This window comes from Panthera onca, chromosome B3, assembly GCF_046562875.1.
Source record: "Panthera onca isolate mPanOnc1 chromosome B3, mPanOnc1 haplotype 2, whole genome shotgun sequence".
Taxonomy (NCBI): domain Eukaryota; kingdom Metazoa; phylum Chordata; class Mammalia; order Carnivora; family Felidae; genus Panthera; species Panthera onca.
This window is the reverse complement of record NC_138344.1, coordinates 5,819,235-5,836,157: the sequence shown is the minus strand read 5'-3', so window position 1 is coordinate 5,836,157 and position 16,923 is coordinate 5,819,235.

Sequence of the window (16,923 nt, the reverse complement as noted above, 5' to 3'; positions counted from 1 at the left end):
CACTCACTTCAGATTGAAAGACACCTGAAGATTGAAAGTGAGGCAGTGGAGGGGCACCTGGGTGGTTCAGTCAGTTGAGCATCTGACTTCGGCTCAGGTCATGATCTCACAATGTGTGAGTTCGAGCCCTGCATCAGGGTCTGTGCTGACAGCTCAGAGCTTGGAGCTGCTTCGGATTCTGTGTCTTCCTCTCTCTCTGTCTCTCCCCAACTTACACTCTGTTTCTCTTTCTCTCAAAAACAAAGAAACATTAAAAAAAATGAAAGTGAGGCAATAGAGAAACATCTATCATGCAAATGGATGTCAAAAAAAAGGTGGGTTAGTGATACTTATATAGAACAAAATAGACTTTCAAACAAAGACTGTAACAAGAGACAAAGAGGGGCATCTGGGTGGCTCTGTGTCGGTTAAGCATCCACTTCAGCTCAGGTCACGATCTCATAGCTTGTGGGTTCGAGCCCTGCATCAGACTCTGTCCTGACAGCTCAGAGCCTGGAGCCTGCTTCGGCTACTGTATCTCCCTCTCTCTCTGTCCCTCCCCACTCACGCTCTGTCTCTCTCTCAAAAATAAATAAACATTAAAAAAAATTTTTTTAAAAAGAGACAAAGAAGGACACTATATAATCATAAAGAGGACAATTCAACAAAAAGATCTAACAACTGTAAATATTTATGCACCCAACATGAAAGCACCCAAATGCATAAAACAGTTAATGACAAACATAAAGGAACTAATCAATACTAATACAATAATAGTAGGGGACTTTAATACCCCACTCTCAACAATGGACAGTTCATCCAAACAGAGTAGCAACAAGGAAACAGTGACTTTGAATGACACATTGGACCAGATAGACTTAACAGATATATTCAGAACATTCCATCCTAAAGCAATAGAATGCACATTCTTTTCAAGTACACATGGAACATTCTCCAGGACAGATCACATGTTAGGCCACAAAACGGGCCTCAACAGATTCAAGAAGATCAAAGTCATACCATGCACATTTTCTGACCACAACAGTATGAAACTAGAAGCCAATCACAAGAAAAAATCCGTACATAAAGGTTAAATAACATGCTATTAACCATGAATGAATCAAGCAAGAAATCAAAGACAAGGAGAGCCTGGGTGGCGCACTCAGTTAAGCAGTCTTGATTTTGGCTCCGGTCATGATCTTACGGTTCATGAGATTGAGCCCTGCATCATGCTCTGTGCTGACAGTGCAGAGCCTGCTTGGGATTTTCACTCTGCCCCTCCCGTGCTCTCTCTCTCTCTCTCAAAATAAATAAATAAACTTGAAAAAAAAAAAAAAGAAATCAAAGAAGAATTTAAAAATACATGAAGACAAATAAAAATGAAAACACAATGGTCCAAAACCTTTGGGATGCAGCAAAAACTATTCTAAGAGGAAAGTTTATAGCAATACAAGTCTGCTTCAAGAAGCAAGAAAAATCTCAAATAAATAATGTAACCTTACACTTAAGGGAGCTAGAGAAAGAACAACAAACAAAGCCTAAAGCCACTAGAAGGAAGGAAATAATAAAGATTAGAGCAGAAATAAATGATAAAGAAACTAAAAGAATGATAAAACCAATCGATGAAACCAGGAGCTAGTTCTTTGAAAAAATTAACAAAATTGATAAACCTCTAGACAGATTTATCAAAAAGAAAAAAGAAAGGACCCAAGTAAATAAAATCACAAATGAGAGAGGAGAAATAACAACTAATATCACAGAAATACATACAATTATAAGAGAATTTTATGAAAAACTATATGCCAAAAAATTGGACAACCTAGAAGAAGTTGATAAATTCCTAGAAACATATAAATTACCAAAAGTGAAACAGGAAGAAATAGAAATTTTGAACAGATCAATAACCAGCAAAGAAACTGAATTGGTAATTAAAAACTCCCAACAAAGAGAATTCGGGACCAGATGGCTTCACAGGCGAATTCTACCAAACATTTAAAGAAGTAATATCTATTCTTCTCAAACTGTTCCAAAAAACACAAGAGGAAGGAAAACTTCCAAATTCATTCTATGAGGCCAGTGTTACCCTGATACCCAAACCAAGTAAAGACACCACAAAAAAAGAGAATTATAGGCCTATATCTCTCATGAATATAGGTGCAAAAATATTCAACAAAATACTAGCACACCCAATCCCACAATATGTTTAAAAAAAATCATTTACCATAATCAGGTGGTACTTATTCCTGGCTTGTAACAGTGGTTCAAGAGTCACAAATCAACCAACATGATATTATCACATCAACAAGGGAAAGGATAAAAACCATATGGTCATTTCAGTAGATTCAGAAAAAGCCTTTGACAAAGTACAACATCCAATCGTGATAAAAACCCTCAACAAAGTAGGCTTAGAGGGAACATACCTCAACATAATAAAGGCCACATATGAAAACACACAGCTAATATAATCCTCATGGGGGAACACTAAGAGCTTTTCCCTCTATGGTGAGGAACAAGACAGGGATGTCCACTCTCTTCACCACTTTTATTCAATATAGTGCTGGCAATCCTAGCCTCAGCAATCAGACAACGAAAAGAAATGAAAGGCACCCAAATTGGCAAGGAAGAAGTAAAACTTTCACCATTTGCAGATGACATGAGAAAACCCAAAAGGCTCCACCAGAAAACTGCTAGAACTGATCAGTGAATTCAGTAAAGTTGCAGGATACAAAGTCAACATACAGAAACCGATTGTATTTCTATGTACCAATAATGAAGCGGCCGAAAGAGAAATTAAGGAATCAACCCCATTTGCAATCAGCCCCACTTACAACCCCATTTATAGCCCCAGTTACAGCAAAAATAATAAGCTACTTAGGAATAAACCTAACCAACGAGGTGAAAGGCCTGTACTCTGAAAACTATAAAACACTGAGGAACGAGATTGAAGATAACACAAAGAACTGGAAAGACATTCCGTGCTCATGGATTAGAAGAACAAATGTTAAAACGTCTATTCCCAAAGCAATCTACACATTTAATACAAACCTTATCAAAACACCAACAGCATTTTTCACAGAGCTAGAACTAACAATCCTAAAATGTGTGTGGAACCACAAAAGAACCCGAATAACCAAAGCAACCTTGAAGAAGAAAAGCAAAATGGAGGCATCACAATTCTGGACTAAAAGTTATGTCACAAAGCTGTAGGAATCGAAACAGTCTGATACTGGCACAAAAATAGGCACAGAGATCAATGGAACAGACTAGAAAACCAAGAAATGAACCCACAGTCATATGGCCAAGTAATGTTCGATAAAGCAGGAAAGAATATCCAACGAGAAAAAGACAGTCTCTTCAACAGATGGTGTCGAGAAAACTGAACAGCTATAGGCCGAAGAATGAACCTGGACCACTTTCTTACACCACACCCAAAAATAAATTCAAAATGGATTAAAGACCTACATGTGAGACCTGAAACCATAAAAATCCTAGAAGAGAGCATGGGCAATAACTTCTTTGACATCAGCCTTAGCAACTACTTTCTAGATATGTCTTCCGAGGCAAGGGAAACAAAAGCAAAACAAACTGGGGCACCCGGATGGCTCAGTCAGTAGAGCACGCGATGCTTGATCTTGGGGTTGTAAGTTCAAGCCCCACATTCGGTGTAGAGATAGTTTAAAAAGAAAACCTTAGAAAGTAAAAATAAACTTTTGGGACTACATCAAAATGAAAAGCCTCCGCACGGCAAAGGAAACAATCAACAAAACTAAAAAGCAACCTATTGAATGGGAGAAGATATTTGCATATGACGTATCCAATCAAGGGTTAACATCCAAAATACATAAAGAACTTATACAACTCAACACCCGAAAAATGAATAATCCAATTAAAAATGGGCACATGACAAGAAGACATTTTCCCAAAGAAGACATGCATGTGGCCAACAGACACATGAAAAGATGCTCAACATGACTCATCATCAGGGAAAGGCAAGTCAAAACCACAGTGAAATTATCACCTCACACCTGTCAGAATGGCTACAGTCAACAACTCAAGAGGCAACAGGGTTCACCAAGTATGTGGAGACGGGGAAGCCCTCGTGCACTGTTGGTGGGAATGCAAACTGGTGCAGCCGCTCTGGAAATGAGTATGGAGGTCCTTCAAAAAGTTACACATAGAACTACCCTTCGGTCCAGCAATCGCACTACCGGGTATTTACCCAAAGAATACAAAAACACTAAATCAAAGGGATACAGGCACCCTGATGTTTATAGCAGCACTATCTACGATAGCCAAATTATGGAAACAGCTCAAATGTCCATCCACTGATGCATGGATAAAAAAGACACGGTACATTGAGCCAAAAAAAAAAAAAAGAGAATGGAATCGTTTCATCTACAATGACATGGATGGAGCCGGAGAGTATTATGCTAAGCGAAACAAGTCAGTCAGAGAAAGTCAAACACCACATGATTTCGCCCATATGTGGAATTTCAGAAACAAAACAAATGAGCAAAGGGAAAACAAAAGAGAGAGAGAGGTGGACCACGAAACAGACTCTTCACTACAGAGAAAAAACTGATATTTACCAGAGGGGAGGTGGGTGAAACAGGTGTTGGGGACGAAGGAAGCCACTTGTCATGATGAGCACGGGGTGATGTAGGGAAGTGTGGAATCACTATACTGGACATCTGAAACTGATATTACACTTTACGTTAACTAACTGGAATTTAAATTAAACCTTCAAAAAAATACAATAGAAATGATGGACTAATTTACTTGTCTCAGCCTAGAACAGATGAAATAGACCAAAATTATTTGTTAATATCTTAGTACAGCATCTTGCTGTGAGTATGCTTTACCGTTTTCTCTTCATTGTTATTCACCGGTTTTTAGTTTTTCCTCTCCAAAAATCATTCCTATTTATCAGTTCCAGCACTTGTCTGTTTTCAAATTTATTATTTTCTCCTTTCAGCTTCATGATTTCCTTCCATTTGCTTTCCTTACGTTTATTTTGTTGTTCTTTTTAAAGCGTCCTGCATTGAATACTAAATGCGTTTGTTTTCATTCTATCTGGTTTAGTAATCTCGGCTTATAAGGTTGTAAATTTCCCCTTGAGCCACCTGCCTCCAAAGTTCTCACACCCTCAGGCCTTCCCAACGATGCCCTTGAGAGAGAGGGCCAGGAGTGCCTCCAACCCAGAGCCCAGATTTGTGTTGTCTTCATGGTTTTGGAAGGTATTCCTTTTTGCTACTCTCAAAGGCGCTTGCTTTTTTCCCCTCCCCATAGCACGATATATCAAGATTCTCAGACTTCCCCAAAATGAAATCTCTAGGAAGGCAACTTCACACATTCATAAGTGACTTTACATTCCCATAGCGACGGCATGGCAGGCAAACGGAACACCAGTATAAGATAAAGGTGCCATTGCAAATTAGCAGGGAAGAGATGGACAGATCAATAAATGATATCGGGGCAATTGAATCCCTATCAATTAAAGATGAACATTCTAAAATACTATAAAAATACCGGGAAAAAATATGCAAAAAAGCTTAATAATTTCAATGGTAGGGATTTTCCAAACAAAACTAAACTCTCAGCCAATAATAATAATAATAATAATAATAAGGCATGGACCTCAAGTGCATATAATTAGAATTTCTGCACTGATGTGCCAATGGCATAAAAACAAGACGAGGGGATCACTGCTCTAGATTTAAAATTCATTGCCTTGTACGCAAGGTAAAAGGTGCCTCACCTCATTCATAGTTAAAGCCATGCGATAGTCTTATTGTGTTGAGTAGGGTTGAGCATCTTTTAACATGTTTTGTGAACCGTTTATATTTATGTTTTCTGTGAGAGCCAATTTTTGCTTGTGTCCACATTTCCCCCCAGTTTGATAAAAATAAGAACATGTGGCAATACATATCTGGTTACAACATGGATAAGCAGACACATACATCTCTGGGGAAAACATACGTGTGAGTTGGTGTGACTTTTGTGAAAGGGCACTTGATCTATTAAAACTACAAACACACAGGTCTTAAAAGTGCTCATCACAAGAAAAAAAATTTTTAACTATGTATGGTGGAGGATGTGTTTTGTTTGGTTGGTTTATTTTATTTATTTATGTATTTTTGAGAGAGAGAGAGAGAGAGAGAGAGAGAGAGAGAGAGAGAGAATCTCAAGCAGGATCTATGCTCAGCACAGGGTCCAACTCGGGGCTTGATCCCACCACCCTGGGATCACGACCTGAGCCAAAATCAAGAGAAGGAGGCTTAACTGACTGAGCCACGCAGGCGCCCCTGGTGGAGGATGTTAACTAGACTGTGGTAATTATTTCACAATATACAGGAATCATTACACTATACCCCTGAAACCAGCATAATGGTATGTCTCAATTACACCTCAATGAAATATAAAAACCTGCAAACACAACACCGTTTTATCCAGCAATTCTCTTTCTAGGAATATATTCCTATGTAAGTGAAATAACACACAGGTGAGCATGTTTGAAATCTCAAAATACGGGCGATGGGTATTGAGGAGGGCACCTTTTGGGATGAGCACTGGGTGTCGTATGGAAACCAATTTGACAATAAATTTCAAAAAATAAATAAATAAAATAAAAATGAAATAAAAATAAAATAGAAAAAAGAAATGTCAAAATACTAGAAACAATCAAATTGTCCGTCAATGGGGAACGGGCTAATTGGATTATGACATATTTGTGCAGCAGTAAAAAAGAACGAAACAGATACATATGCAACATACGTACGCGTGTGCGTGCAGTGCTGAACTATGTCACTCAATGTTAAGTAAAAACTGCAAAATACAGCGCAGCGTGCCCAAGAATCACTCATTCAACAAATGTGAGTCGAGGACTTACTTTATGCCATGAACTGTCCTAGGAACTGGAGAAATGGAGGAAAACAGAATGGCTCAAATCTAAGCTTACATTCTGCCAGAGGAGAGATGCAAGGAACAAACTAAATATCCAGAAATGAGATCACTTCAGATAGTGGTAAATACTGTAAAGGAAATCGTGAACCAAGAGATGTGACCGTGACAGATTGAGTGCAGTGGGGCTGCTTTACAACAGGTGGTCAGAGGGACTTCTCTAGAGACGCCATTTGAGCTGAGGCAGCAGGGTGCAAGAAAAAAAAGACTCCGAAGCAGGAAGGAGCTCAGAGTGAGGGCCACAAAGATGGCCAGTCCAGTGGGTGTGGTGACTGGCAGGGAGGGCACCCCCGATGGGGTCTGAGCAGTAGGCAGGGTTCGGGATTTGTATTTCACTTTTTGTTTTTTAATGTTTATTTATTTTTGAGAGAGAGAGAGAGCACAAGCATGGGAGGGGCAGAGAGGGGCGGACAGAGGATCTGAAGCAGGCTCCAGGCTCCGAGCTGTCAGCACAGAGCCCCACGCAGGGCTTGAACTCACGAACTGCGAGATCATGACCTGAGCTGAAGTCAGACGCTTAACTGACTGCCACCCAGGAGCCCCATGTTTTACTCTTAAAAACATGTTCTCATTGGGGCGCCTGGGTGGTGCAGTCGGTTGAGCGTCCGACTTCAGCCAGGTCACGATCTCACGGTCCGTGAGTTCGAGCCCCGCGTCGGGCTCTGGGCTGATGGCTCAGAGCCTGGAGCCTGTTTCCGATTCTGTGTCTCCCTCTTTCTCTGTCCCTCCCCCGTTCATGCTCTGTCTCTCTCTGTCCCAAAAATAAATAAAAAAATTTATGAATTTTTTTTGAAAAAAAAAAATTAAAAAAAAAAAACAAAACATGTTCTCGTTGTGTACAAAAAGGATATAAATCTACATAGATGCATTTCTTCTTGTGTGTGCGTGTTTGTATACGTACATATTTTAGGAAGGAGAAGCAAGAAACTGATCATGGTGGCTGCCTCAGGAGGACTAGGGCTCTAGGACAGGAAGGAGACTTGTTTCATAGTGTATGTTTTTATGCTGTTTGATATTTATACTATGTCTATGAATTAGTTTTTTCAATTAAAAACTAGTTAATATTTTAAACTCTAGAAACATAATATTCCATCTCAGTTGTAATCAGAGACATGCAAATTAAAACATCAGGGAAATAAGATTTTTTAGAAAGGATTCAAAAACTCATAAAGCTCCTAGTTGATGAGGAGATGAGAAAATGGACTCATGTACTGTTTGCATATTTTATTTGCGGACAGGAGCATTGGTAAAACTTTCCTGAGGATCACTGGACTTTTTTGATATCAAAGGCTCTAACTTTTTAGTGTATCTTTGCCTCAACAATTCCACATCCCTGAGTTTACCCAGAGGAAAGGATCAGGAATGGGTGCAAAGAGTGAATGAGGAGGTTCAATCCAGCATGTTAATAATAAGGAAATTAAAGAAGTTAAAATCTAACAATAGTTACCTATGTAAATGAACTGTAGTATATCCATACAATGGAATTGTATGACTATATTTAAAATACTGTTGGGGCGCCTGGGTGGCTCAGTCGGTTGAGCGTCCGACTTCGGCTCAGGTGATGATCTCACGGTCCGTGAGTTCGAGCCCCGCGTCGGGCTCCGTGCTGACAGCTCGGAGCCCGGAGCCTGTTTCGGATTCTGTGTCTCCCTCTCTCTCTGACCCTCCCCTGCTCATGCTCTGTCTCTTTCTGTCTCAAAAATAAATAAACCTTAAAAAAAATTTTTTTTAAATACTGTTAAGGAATATTTACTGATATGCAAAAATGTTATGGATTTATTGTTAGGTGAAAAATAAAGTTACAAAAGAGAGTGTTCCATATTCTAATTTTAGCACAAATATATATATGTATATGTATATATATTTTTATGTATAAATATACATATACATACACATATATGTGTATGTATATATATTTTATGTATAAATATACATATACATACACATATATGTATGTATGTATATATATATATTTTATGTGTATATATATATATATATATACATAAAACTGAAGACTGCAAAAATATTAACAGTAGTTAACAAGTCATGAGTTAGAGTCTCTTTTCTTTAAATGTTTATTAATTTTGAGACAGAGAGAATCAAAGCAGTTTCCATGCCCAGTGCAGAGCTTGATTTCACAACCTAGAGGTCACGACCCAAGCTGATATCAAGAGTAGGACGCTCAACTGATTGAGCCACCCAGGTGCCCTGAGAGACAGAATCTTAATCTTGCTGCATGCTCAGGAGGAAACCCTAGGCAGGGCTCGATCCCATGCCCCTGAAATCATGGCATGAGCCAAAATCAAGTTTCTAATGCTCAACAGACTGAGCCACTTAGGAGCCCCAACCTAGAAACCATTTTTAAGTGTATGGTTCAGGCACTAAAAACATTCATAATGGTCTGAAAATATGCATGGCATGATGTCAATCCTTTTGTACTTGTTAAGGGCTGATTTGTGTCCCAGTATGTGATCTATTCTGGAGAACGTTCCATTTGCACTTGAGAAGAATGTGTATTCTTCTGCTTTAGGATGAAATGTTCTGAATATATCTGTTAAGTCCATCCGGTCCAGTGTGTCATTCAAAGCCATTGTTTCCTTGTTGATTTTCTGTTTAGATGATCTGTCCATTGCCGCAAGTGGAGTGTTGAAATCACCTACTATTGTGGTATTATTATCAATGAGTTTCTTTATGTTTGTGATTAATTGATTTATATATTTGGGTGCTTTCACATTGGGTGCATAAATGTTTACAATTCTTCTTGGTGGATAGAAGATTAATTATGGATTAATTATGATATAATTTCCTTCTTCATCTTTTGTGACAGTCATTATTTTAAAATCTAGTTTGTCTGGGGCACCTGGGTGGCTCAGTCGGTTGAGCGGCTGACTTCAGCTCAGGTCATGATCTCACAGCTCGTGGGTTCGAGCCCTGCATCGGGCTCTGTGCTGACGGCTCAGAACCTGGAGCCTGCTTCAAATTCTATGTCTCCCTCTCTCTCTGCTCCTCCCCCGCTCATGCTCTGTCTCTCTCTCTCAAAGATAAATAAACATTAAAAAAATTAAAAAATAAAATAAAATCTAGTTTGTCTAAGTACGGCTACTCCAGCTTTCTTTTGGTGGCCATTAGAAAGATAGATGTTCACCATCCCCTTACTTTCAATCTGAAGGTGTCTTTAGGTCGAAAATGGTCTCTTGTAAACAGCATGTAGATGGATCTTCTTTTCTTATACATTTTGATATCTATGTCTTTTGATTGGGAAGTTTAGTTCATTGACATTTAGAGTGAGTACTGAAAGATATGAATTTCCTGTAGAGTTGGAGTTTCTGGTGATGTTCTCTGGTCATTTCTAGTCTTTGCTGCTTTTGGTCTTTTTTGTTTTGTTTTGTCTTTTCTCCCCTCAGAGAGTCCCCCTTAAAATTTCTTGCAGGGCTAATTTAGTGGTCACTAACTTCTTTAGTTTTTGTTTGTCTGGGAAACTCTTTATCTCTCCTTCTATTTTGAATGCCAGTCTTGCTGGATAAAGAATTCTTGGCTGCATATTTTTCTGATTCACCACATTGAATATATCATGCCATTCCTTTCTGGCCTGCCAAGTTTCTGTGTATAGGTCTGCTGTGAACCTGATCTGTCTTCCCTTCCAGTAGGGAAGGGAACAACACTTGAGTAAGGACAACACTTGTAGTAAGGACAACATTTGAAACTTGAAATCGACCACAAGAAAAAATTCAGAAAGACCACGAATACTTGGAGATTAAAGAACATCCTACTAGGGGCTCCTGGGTGGCTCAGCCAGTTAAGCATCTGACTTTGGCTCAGTTCATGATTTCATGGTCCATGAGTTCAAGCCCCACATCAGACTCTGTGCTGACAGCTCAGAGCCTGGAGCCTGCTTCAGATTCTGTGTCTCCCTCTCCTTCTGCCCTGCCTCTGCTTGCACCCTCTCTCTCTCTTAAACAAACACACAAACAAACATTAAAAAAAACATTCTACTAAAGAATGAATGCGTTAACCAAGAAATTAGACAGGAAATTTAAAAGTACATGGAAGTCAATGAAAATGATAACACAACAATCCAAAACCTCTGGGACGCAGCAAAGGAAGTCATGAGAGGGAAGTATATAGCAATCCAGGCCTTCCTAAAGAAGAAATAAAGGTCTCAGATACACAACTTAACTTTACACCTTAAAGAGCTGGAAAAAAAACAGCAAATAGAGCCCCAAACCAGCAGACGATGGGAAATAATAAAGATTAGAGCAGAAATCAATGATGTCGAGATTAAAAAAAAAAAAAAAATAGAAGAACAGATCAATGAAACCAGGAGCTGGTGGTTCTTTGAAAGAATTAACAAAATTGATAAACCCCTAGCCAGACTGATCAAAAAGAAAAAGGAAAGGACCCAAATAAATAAAATCAAGAATGAAAGAGGAGAGATCACAACCAACAGTGCAGAAATACAAACAATAATAATAGAATATTGTGAGCAATTATACACCAATAATGAGCAATCTGGAAGAAATGGACAAATTCCTAGAAACATATAAACTACCAAAGCTGAAACAGGAAGAAATGGAAAATTTGGACAGACCCATAACCAGCAAAGAAATTGGATCAGTAACCAAAAATCTCCCAAAAAACAAGAGTCCAGGACCAGATGGCTTTCCAGGGGAATTCTACCAAACATTTAAGAAGAGTTAACACCTATTCTTTTGAAGCAGTTCCAAAGAATAGAGATGGAAGGAAAGTTTCCAGACTCATTCTACAGACCAGAATTACCTTGATCTCAAAATCAGACAAAGACCTCACTAAAAAGGGGAACTACAGACCAATTTCCCTGATGAACATGGATGCAAAAATTCTCAACAAGATCCTAGGCAACTGGATCCAACAATACATTAAAAGAATTATTCACCATGATCAAGTGGGATTTATTCCTGGGAGGCAGGGCTGGTTCAATATCCACAAATCAATCAATGTGATACATCACATTAATAAAAAAAAGAATAAGAACCACATGAACCGGAGAAAGCATTCGATAAAATACAGCATCCCTTCTTTTTTTAAATTTTTTAAAAAATGTTTATTCATTTTTGAGAGAGAGAGAGACAGAGTGTGAACAGAGAAAGGGCAGAGAGAGAGGGAGACACAGAATCCAAAGCTGTCAGCTGTCAGCACAGAGCCAGATGCAAGGCTTGAACTCACAAACTACGAGATCATGATCCGAGCCGAAGTCGGATGCTTACCCCACTGAGCCACCCAGGCACCCCTACAGCATCCTTTCTTGATAAAAATCCTGAAGAAAGTAGGGATAAAAGGATCATACCTCAAGATCGTAAAAGTCATATACAAAACACCCACCACTAATATCATCCTCAATGGGGAAAATCTGAGACTTTCCCCCTAAGGTCAGAAACACACCAAGGATGTCCACTCTCACCACTGTTACTCAACATAGTGTTGGAAGTCTTAGCCTCAGCAATCAGACAACACAAAGAAATAAAAGGCATCTAAATCAGCAAGGAGGAAGTCAAACTTTCACTCTTTGCAGATGACACGATAATCTATGTGGAAAACCCAAAAGATTCCACAAAAAAACTGCTAGAACTAATCCATGAATTCAGCAAAGTCTCAGAGTATAAAATCAATGCACAGAAATCGGTTGCATTTCTATACACCAATAATAAAGTAGCAGAAAGAAAAATCAAGGAGTCGATCCCATTTACAATTGCACCAAAAACCATAAAATACCTAGGAATACACCTTACCAAACAGGTGAAAAATCTATACAATGAAAACTATAGAAAGCTTATAAAAGAAATCGAAGAAGACACACAAAAAAATGGGAAAATATTCCATGCCCATGTATTGGAAGAACAAATATTGTTAAAATGCTGATACTACCCAAAGCAATCTACATATTCAATGCAATCCCTATCAAAATAACACCAGCATTCTTCACAGAGCTAGAACAAACAATCCTAAAATGTGTATGGAACCAGAAAAGACCCTGGAGAGCCAAAGCAATCCTGAAAAAGAAAATCAAGGCTGGAGGCATCACTATTCTGGACTTCAAGATGTACTCCAAAGCTGTAATCATCAAGACAGTATGATACTGGCACAAAAAGAGACGCTTAGACCAATGGAACAGAATAAAGAACCCAGAAATGGACCCACAAACGTATGGCCAACTAATCTTTGACAAAGCAGGAAAGAATAGCCAATGGAATAAAGACAGTCTCTTCAGCAAACGGTGCTGGGAAAACTGGACAGCGACATGCAGAAAACTGAACCCGGACCACTTTGTTACACCATACACAAAAATAAACTCAACATGGATGAAAGACCTCAATGTAAGACAGGAAGCCATCAAAATCCTCGAGGAGAGAGTAAGCAAAGACCTCTTTGACCTCGGCTGCAGCAACTTCTTTCTCAACACGTCTCTGGAGGCAAGGGAAACAGAAGCAAAAATGAACTATTGGGACCTCATCAAGATAAAAAGCTTCTGCACGGCGAAGAAAACAACCAGCAAAACTAAAAGGCAATCAACAGAATGAGAGAAGATATTTGTAAATGACATATCAGATAAAGGGTTAGTATCCAAAATCTATAAGAACTTATCAAACTCAACAGCCGAAAAACAAACAATCCAGTGCAGAAATGGGCAAAAGACATGAATAGACACTTTTCCAAAGAAGACATCCAGATGGCTAACCGACACATGAAAAAATGCTCAACATCACTCATTTTATCAGAGAAATACAAATCAAAGTCACAATGAGATACCACCTCACACCAGTCAGGATGGCTAACATGAACAACTCAGGCAATGACATGTTGGCAAAGATGCAGAGAAAGAGGATCTCTTTTTCACTGCTGGTGAAACTGAGGCAGTCATTTTGGAAAACAGTACGGAGTTTCCTCAAAAACTTAAAATTAGAACTACCTTACAACCCAGCAATTGCACTACTATTTATCCAAAGGATACGGGTGTGCTGTTTCAAAGGGGCACATACACCCCTATGTTTATAACAGCCCTATTGACAATAGTCAAAGTATGGAAAGAGCCCAAATGTCCATCAACAGATGAATGGATAAAGAAGATGTGGTATATACATACAATGAAGTATTACTCAGCAATCAAAAAGAATGAAACCTTGCCATTTTCAACTACGTGGATGGAACTAGAGGGTATTATGCTAAGCGAAATTAGTCAGTCACAGAAAGACAAATATCATATGACTTCGCTCATATGAGGACTTTAAGAAACAAAACAGATGAACATAAGGGAAGGGAAGCAAAACGTACATAAAAACAGGGAGGGGGACAGAACATAAGAGACTTTTAAATACAGAGAACAAACTGAGGATTGCTCGAGGGGTGGTGGGTGGGTGGCGGGGGATGGGCTAAATGGGCAAGGCACATTGAGGAGGACACTTGTTGAAATGAGCACTGGGTATTATATGTATGGGATGAATCACTGGATTCTACTCCCGAAATCATTATTGCACTATATTCTAACTTGGATGTATATTTAAATAAATAAATAAATAAATAGGAAAAAAACGTTCAAAATGTTACACAACCATCACCACCCTCCATCTCCGGAACTTTTTCATCTTCCCAAACTGAAACTCTGTATCTATTAAAGAAAACAATTTCTCCCTTCCCCCAGCCCCTGTTAACCACCATTCTACTTTCTGTCTCTAGGAATTTGACTCCTCTACATACTTCATATAACAGAACGGTACAATATTTTGTCATTTTGTGACCGGCAAATTTCACCTAGCATAATGACTTCAGCTACCTACCGCCTTTCTCTATCCATTCAAACACAATGGACACTTGGGTTGCTTCTGTCACAATTTTGTCTATTGTAATGTATAAAAGTTTCAACTTCTCATCTCTTTTTTAAAAGTTTATTTGTTTATTTTGAGAGAAAGAGAGTGAGTGTGGGAAGGGCATAGAGAGAGAGGGAGAGAGACAGAATCCCAAGCAGGCTCTGCACTGTCAGCACGGAGCCCGATGTGGAGCTCGAACACACGAAATGTAAGATCAAGACCTGAGCCACAGTCAAGAGTCCGATGGTTAACCAACTGAGCCATCCAGGCGCCCCTCAACTTCTCATCTTTATGAATTCTTGTTATTTTCTGTTTGGTTTTTTTTTTTGATCCCCATCCTAATGTGTGTGAGGAGGTATCTGTGGATATTGTTTGCATTTCCTAATGATTAGTGATGTTGAACACCTTTCATCTTGTTGGCCCTTAGCATATCTTCCTCGGAGAAATGTCTATTTAAGACCTTTGCCCATTTTTTAATCAGGTGGGGGGGGGGGTTGTAGTCATTGTTTTGGGGTTGTAGGAGTTCTTTATATATTCTGGATATTAATCCCTTATCGGATATATGCTTTGCGAATTTTTCTCCCATTCTGTGGGTTGCCTTTTCACTCTGTTGATTGTGCCCTTTGACGCACAGAAGTTTAAAATTTTTATGCGGTCCAATGTATCTATTTTTTTCTTGTGTTGCCTCTAGTTTTGGTCTCACATCCATATAGCCCTTAAAAATGGTTTTGTCACATATGAGTGCCTACACAATGTATTGTTTTGTTTTCCTTGTTTTAGAGAGTCTTATAAAAAGTGTACCGTAGGGACACCTTTGGCTCAGGTCATGATCTCACAGCTTGTGGGTTCAAGTTCTGCGTCAGGCTCTGTGCTGACAGCTCACAGCCTGGAGCTTGCTTCGGATTCTGGGTCTCCCTTTCTCCCTGCTCTTACCCCCGCTTGCACTGTCTCTCCCTCTCTCTCTCATAATAAATAAACTTAATAATAATAATTTAAGGGGTGCCTGGGTGGCTCAGCTGGCTAAGCATCCGACTTCGGCTCAGGTCATGATCTCATGGTTTGTGGGTTCAAGCCCCGTGTCAGGCTCTGTGCTGACAACTGAGAGCCTGTAGCCCGCTTTGGATTCTGTGTCCCCCCTCTCTCTGCCCCTCCCCTGCTCGTGCTCTATCTCTGTCTCTCAAAACTAAATAAATGTTAAAAATATTTTTTAAATAATTAAAACAATTTTAAGTGTATTAGCCTCCATGTGGTCATTTAAGAAGTCCTTTTTTTTCACTCATCATTATATACTCAGATTCATACCTATTGTTATTATATATTATTTTCATTGTGTGAAATTTCAGAGCTGTATATTATTCCCCTGTGTGAATATACCAAAGTTTATTGATTCATTTTCCTACCAATGGGTATTACATCCGTCCCAGGGTCTTGTCACTCTGCACAATAATCAGTGAACACTTTCATAGTGTCTCTTGTTCATGTATATAAGCGTCTTCTCATTGGACCATAGGGTATAGAGATGTTCAAATGTACAAAATAATGCCAAATTACTTCAAAGTAGTTGAATCAATTTACATACTCACCGGCAATGTTTATGAGTTCTCATCAATCTATATCTTCTCTAACACTCAAGTACAGTGAGTGAGATTTCTTAATTTTGGTCAATCTCATGGATGTCAAATGGTATCTGCTTGTGGTCTTGATTTGCATTTCCCTGATTATGATGGAGATTAAGCATCTTTTCAGGTACTTATCAGACATATGGATTTTCTCTTTTGTGAAATGCCTACTCATGCCTTTTGCTTATGTTCTGATAGGTCGATCTTTTTCTTGATAGATTTGAAGACATCCTTTATGCATTCTTGATAGTAATCCTTTGTTTAGGTGCATAAGTTATAAATATTTTCTCCCTTTTTCCCTCATTTTTTTACAATGTCTATTGTTGAATAAGTGTTCTTAGTTTAAATGCAACGTATAAATCTTTTCTTTTATAATTAGAGCTGCTTGGCATCTGGTTTAAGAACTCTTTCCCTACTCTAAAATTAGAAAGATGTTCCCTACATTGTTTTCTAAAAGTTTTCAAGTTTTACTTCTGGCATTTACATCTGTAATAGACCCAGAGTTGATTTTCATATTGATCTGAAGA